The sequence below is a fragment of the Varroa destructor genome, unplaced genomic scaffold, assembly GCF_002443255.2.
Source record: "Varroa destructor unplaced genomic scaffold, Vdes_3.0 BEIS01000007.1, whole genome shotgun sequence".
Classification (NCBI taxonomy): Eukaryota; Metazoa; Arthropoda; class Arachnida; order Mesostigmata; family Varroidae; genus Varroa; species Varroa destructor.
The window spans coordinates 31,243,357-31,250,076 of record NW_019211460.1 but is presented as its reverse complement, the minus strand read 5'-3'; the positions used below and the strand labels follow the sequence as shown (position 1 = coordinate 31,250,076).

Below are 6,720 nucleotides of genomic sequence, written 5' to 3'. Positions count from 1 at the left end.
GGTACCAGTTTTTATTACAATTTATAATTAGCAAACGCAAATCTATTAATAACATGTTTGTGCAACTATTGCTTGGCCACTTCTTCAGAGCGATCCTTCAGTTCTTCCGTATGCCGTTCCATGTGTCTCTGCATCTTTATATATCACTGCTATTCTTTACGGCAAAACGATTCTGATACTACGTAGTTGACCGGGGCTATCCCTGCCAATAACCGCTCGTTTATAAATAGGCAAATTTTCGCCGTTTAAAAAATGCAGCGGACCACTCTTGAAGGCAGTCTCAAAGCCAACGGCTATTTGCTATATATATGTCTAGAGAGAGAGAGAGAGAGAGAGAGGGGGGGAGCGAGAGAGAAACTGCTAAGAACAAGCACGCGATCAAGATGTGTCCGGTACTCGTGGGCGTACGTCGTTCATATCGTTGCCAGCTGATCAATTACATCACGCCTGTGACCATGAATAGCTTACTGTCGAGCGTTTGGGAACGTGAACATTAATAATGCTAGTGCAAAGGGTTTTAAGTCCTCTCAAAAATGCGCAGTTCAATGAGTAGTCAAGGATTTGACCTCCTTAGCTTGATTTCAGATCTACTCTATTCGAATAGGTATGCAATGTGTGTACCTTAACTACCGAAGCTCGTTCATAGCGTTCTGCTGCTGACAGGATCTGACGAGTTACCGGGTCACGCGTTCGCAGTCAAACATGTGACCGTTTATGACAAATGAACGGTTGGTAATGACTCGTGTTTTTTGTCCTTGGCGTGGCTCACAGCAAAAACCGTTTCGTTAGAGTATGATTCCCCTTCGGCCATTCATTGGTTGCCGGGTCCTTCATAATACGAGTCCTACACTTCTTTCCGTTGAACCAAGTAGACTCATTTTGTCAATTAGTACACGCATTAATCATTTGGTTAGCCGGGCCGTCATTCTGAGGGACTACAACTAGGACTACTACGAATTACCGTCGTTGTTACCCAGTTAAGTGCGAATTGACACAGTTATTTCTTCGCATTCACACTCATATTCTCTATTTTAGGCAGAACATCCAATTTCAGAGTAAATCGCCTATAGAACGCGGCGTAAACAGGTTTAGACTGGTGCTGTGTGGTTTTCCTAAGTCAAATTTAAAAATCGTTATACTTGTTACCCTCTCTATGGCCTGTTTGCCAGTTGCTAGCGCAGCGCTCACTCTAAAAGGCTTATGCTTTTATAATCGTCCATTGAATCGCCTCCCGTTTCTGATATTAGACACATTGATTGCGTTATGCTCATCGGATCAATCCGGAGACAGAGGAACTAAACGTCCAGATCCTCCAGTTGTGGATAAATAAGGACCTCCTCTTTTTTGATGTCAAAGCTCTTTTGTCTGTATGATAGCGGACGGATGGCTATCCTGGTTCGAATGAATCGTCTCTGTATTTCCATATTTTCGTTTCAACCAATATTTATCTGATTCTTCATGTTGTGGTTACCTGCTTCTCGGCGCGAGAGCGTCCTGAGCGTTAAGATTCGGTACGACTTTGTTTCTGGACCACATTGCCACTGCATATCGTCGCGTTCTACAAGTGAGGGAACCATCTGAGTTTGTTTTTCTTTCCATTGGGCTATATGTGTATTCTTTTCAAATAGAGAAAATAGACGACCGTTCAAATCGCTCGTGTACACGTGTGTGGGATCGCTGTGGCTAGGCCGACAGTTAAATCGATATAGCCTATTCTTAGGTGCTCACGCTGCTGCGAGTCTCCGACCAAGTGAAAACGCAGCAAAAAAGCTAGCTGTGCTGTGATTGGCGATCTTCTACGTCCCTCGCAGCTGCTGCCATTGCCTCGACAAGTAGCTCTTCAGCCGTATTGTGCACTATCTGCGGTTATGCGGGCGTTGTACAAATGTTTGTACAGATGAACGCGAAGCATGTGGAGGTCACTGAAAGAACATGGCGCTGTTGGTCCCAGTTTCTGGCTGGCCAGATGACCTTACTGACACAAAGGCTGGCTGTCAAGTTTGGTCGCCGTGCTGGAATATGCTGAGTGAATAACGAACATTCTGCCGGTCATACGCAGGACTGATCCGCAGTGTTCTTGGCGTTAAACTAACGCAATACCACGACGACGTTCGATTGCACCCCTGGCTTTTGCAGTTTCCTCAAGCAAATAAGCTATTAGATTTATTTAATGAACGTTGAAACAAGCTTACCTATCGTACATCACTGAGAGTGATTCTACCTGTAGGATTGATAAGGACAGGTTCAATAAGACGATTATACAAATAGGTAGCTAAAAAATTGTTCTTTCGCCCTTCTCGTCTGTCGGATGTGTATTGTTCGATCGATGGCGGTAAATAGGCGGGTAAAAATGGCCAGTCTGCTAGCAACTGTGGGTCATGATATCATAAGGGATCGTCAGCTTTCATACACCATACGGTTCTAACTGGCTTTCATCGGACGTGTAGTGATTCCAAGGAAATTTCTACTATTAAATGTCTTTATTACATTGTACCCATATCGAACTACTAGAAGAATCACTAGTTTGTCGCCGTCGATTGGCTAATAAGCGTTTGCAGTCTAGAAAACTGCGGTACCAATTGCCAGCTGTGTAATATGGTGGTTGTCGATCTAAGGGATTCTGTTGGACCAGCACTGGAAATAGGCATTGCAACGCAAAAATGCCACCGAAAAATGAAGCTCGTACGCTCGTGAAAGTGCGTACCCTGCTCGTTATGCTGCAGCCGGTTGTTGTTGTTGTCATGACAGGAACCTTTTTTAAGGCCGCAAGCGATTTTACTGTCCAACATTCCTTCGCCCGAGACTAATGTTATGTGGGGCCTCCCTTGGCGATGCAGTGTTTAGTGAGTGCGACGCTTTTACTTGAAGCGCACCCACTGGAGGGCAAATGCACAGCTAATTTTTAATACATACGAAAGAATTATGCTTTAGCATTTTTCCAAAAGCCGATATGCTTTCGTCATCAAACACTGTTTGGGCCTTTATGTGGTTTAAATGCAGCATTCTCGCACGGTCTACTATTGGCAGTCGGCGGCGCGCAGGGGATGTAAGATTCTGCGACCTCATTCAGCTGCAGCACTTACTGACGACGTTCACAGTTTGGCTTCTCCGTAGCGTAGACGAAATCGTCCACAGTAGAAGGGACCTGCTTCTACGTCGACGACTTTTTTGTGACGAGAACGATCGAACGAATGAACGGAAATGTGTAACGATGTAGATAAGCGGCAAATTTGTGTTCTATGGATAAAACGATCTTGGAAACAAGTCTGATCATTTATTCGAGTAGAGTCTTCAATGAAATAAATGACGGAATCTGAGAAAGGAATATCAAGCAACCGCTATACGGATTTTACGGAGTATTTCTGTATTCGACTATCGTTCATGACAACTTCAACAGCTAGCACGCTGCAAGAGGGCAACAGTTCGGGATAGAAACTCATCGGTGCCATATCAGCACCAATAGCAATTAATTTTGATTATCCATTTGTCAGGGTTCGGTTAAGAGGCCGAAGCGTTTTCAGCGATGGGAGCTGTTCGGCCTGATAAATGGCTCGGGTGAGTCTTTGGCAAGGTGTTCTCTATTTAACGAAATCTGTCTCTTTAGGTTACTTTGTTCGTATCTCCTCTCGTCCGATTTATGATCAGGGGCGCACTTGTTTTCTGCCCCGTCTCGAACTACCCACTGCTCGCTAGCCAGTTCACAAATGTGAAAGATCAGCAAACTATTTACGCTTGAATATAAAATTAAACAGTTGATTCTGCTATTTAAGAAGCTATATTATATTATACATATATATAGCCCTATAGATACATTTTCAGCATGCCCTTTTCGACACCGTATCCTGAGTTACCCATGAATAAGATGCGGCATTAATGATATTCCCTGTTATTACTCTTGTTTTTATAGGGAAAAATAATTTTCTCAAGCACCAAATGCAGCTACTACCACAGGCCTAGTTGATGAGCGATGGGTCATCAACGCAGTGACTATTATGAAGTGCATTTAACACCAAATGATTAGTTAGCTGGAAGGAGCTTGCTACAAATAAAATCAGGGGGGACTGCCACAGTACTGAATGTCCGCCTATTCTGTCCCTCACTGTGACCCATTTATTCGTCATTCGAAGATGTTGCAGTCGGAATTTCATAAGTGACAACGTTGATGACCGCACATTAGTTAAGAGAATAAAATATAGGAGTCGTCGAGTTGCTACTTCACGCATTCACCAGCTAAACGGGCTTCTTGGCGGTACCAGTTTTCGGCTCGTAACGCTGCAGCCGACGTGTGATCGTCGCCATCTTCTATGCCTCGCCATTTCATCCTCTCGCATGAGAAATGAGTAGATAGGTGTCTCGAACTACGACTTAGTTAGCGACAACCCCTGCGTCGTGTCGTGACCGTAATTATTTCCCATTTTCCATCTACTTGAGTACTGATATGAATAAATGTAGCACGGCTTTGCGTGTGCCTTTGTGTCTATTGTACAAAAATATGACCCTCGTCGTGCGGAGGGATCTGCCCTGATCGGTACCTAGATCTCGTTTTTTCCTTTACCCTTCAATGGTGCGGCCTCGCGAGTCAGTACTGCTGCCAGCTATTATTTTACGTAGGCATATCTTTGGAATTGTGCTGACTGATGCGTTCCAGTCTTCTGAACCACAGAAGATCAAGTAAAAGAGAGAGATAGAGAGAGAAAGGCACACTAAAAAATTTGGCAACTGCAGCCATCAGAAGTTAGTTGATCTCTGTTTCTATATGGACAATTGCTGATCGCCCTTCCCATTAAAACATTAGGGCGATATATGTAAAGTTAGGAAGTTAAATGAAGAAACAGAAAGCAGGCGAATATATTTGGCACAGCATGTTAGTTTTTTGTTCACTGTTGTTCCGTGTGGCGTATCCATCTGCAAAAAAATGCTCTTTTTACCGTCTCCAATAGCGATGTGGTTAAATACTCGCTCGCGTCATCATTGGTCATCTCATTCGCGTACGTAAGTCCTTTGAGCTACGTCTGGCAGAGTCCACGGTGCTATGAAAACGCTATGAATTCTAATTTCATACGTTTCTCTTTGAGCGTGGCTCTCAGGAGCGATAACGAATACAAGAGAGGTGTCAAACAAGGCAGTGCCAAGTTCGCTCATTCCTACCGCTGGAGGCGTTGAGAAAAATAAACGTGAAAGAGGCGACTGACGGTATTCGAGCCAGGCTCGATTCGCCGGAAGCAAATTGTCAGTGGTAGATCTTGTCAAGGGTATGCTACCTCGGTTTCGCACATAGGGTAGCATTCGTGTGTGTACTCCTGGACTTGCATAGAAATGTTCATTTGCACAGTAATGAAAATCTATGTTTTCTTGCTGACACTATGGTTAGATGAAGACTAGTCTAACATATTCGCGTGCAAGATATCATCAAGGGTTTAATAAGTCAAATAATGATGATAATGCTATCGTTCAGGGACCTTTGGTTTTAGTCTAGAATGGTTTTGGCGTCATTCCTATGGACTTGGTTTGAAAAACTGAAAAATGTTTCGCGGTTCACGTCTGGGTCCGCGTGAAAAATACCAGCAAACGTCCGATTTCGGTTATATTCCGACGTTAAACACTGGGAACCAGCAACGAATACTTTTCTGCGCTGCCTTTTGTTCTACCTACTGTTGGCACGAAACCGCTCGTTCCAATCGGCTGTATGTGTACAATAAATGGCGGTATGGGACGGATGGAGATCACGCTTGGTCGGCAGGCCATGTCCAACGACGAACATTTGTATCACCAGGATCATTCAGGGGACACTGAAATTCCCTTTGAGTCGCCATAGGCGGATGCTCATTGAATCTGTCAACATCCAGTTGAGCGTGATCACTTTTCGTATTCTTTAGACATTGTGCGAGCGATTGAAAGCTAGAGAAACTCTCTCTCTACCTCTCTCTAGTGGAAGCTCAGCCTCACATTATTTTGACTAGTATTTACATTTAACTAGTTGGGTTCGAATAGTCTGTACTTCTGCCAACAATCATTGTCGATTGCGTAGTGGCCTAGACCTGTATCCGTCTACAACGGTATGCTGAAGATCTAGCAAACAACCCGCTTAGTCGGTTAGGTTTCATGACCTGATTAATTATTGCCATTTTTTGTGGTATTTATCTGAAGTAGTCCAGTTACCTACCGTGTCAACTTCTAGAATACGCAAACAATTCTATCGTCGGAATGTAGCAGTAAGTCTACCTACTAAACCACGAGCGACGATGTCAGATGGATTCCAAAAAAAAAAAAAAGAAAACAAATCAAAATTGGGCTAGAGTCGAGAACAATTCTACCTGATGAACACGAAAGACAAACTGAATAAACCATACAAAACAGAATCTCAACTTACTCTATTGTTATCAATAATATTTTTTACTATTTTTCAGCGACTCCCAACCCAGTAACGCAGGTAATAGAAGCCCCGTCATTTGCCCATAGCTCGGTGGAGATCTATGACAAAAAGTGCACAAGCGTAGACAATGAAACCAATTGGCGGTAGTTACAGGGTAACATCCATTTGATTTGCTGGATATAGAAGCGACAAACTCTTCCTATATTACGATAGTTAAAATATAATAAATCACAGTTCATGATGCCATTGGCAACAAAGACAAACTGGTACATTCTAAGCTTCGCAGCTGTCATGCAGTGACAAATTAACCACCACCACCGGTAACCAATCACGGTAAAAGTCAACTC

The 6,720-nt window shown here is 43.5% G+C and overlaps 1 protein-coding gene across 4 annotated transcripts in view; it reads left to right on the top strand.

Annotated features, from left to right (window-relative positions):
* The window catches only part of Unc-76 (fasciculation and elongation protein Unc-76), a 95,976-nt gene that overhangs the window by 26,247 nt on the left and 63,009 nt on the right, over positions 1–6,720 (top strand). The window lies entirely within an intron of this gene.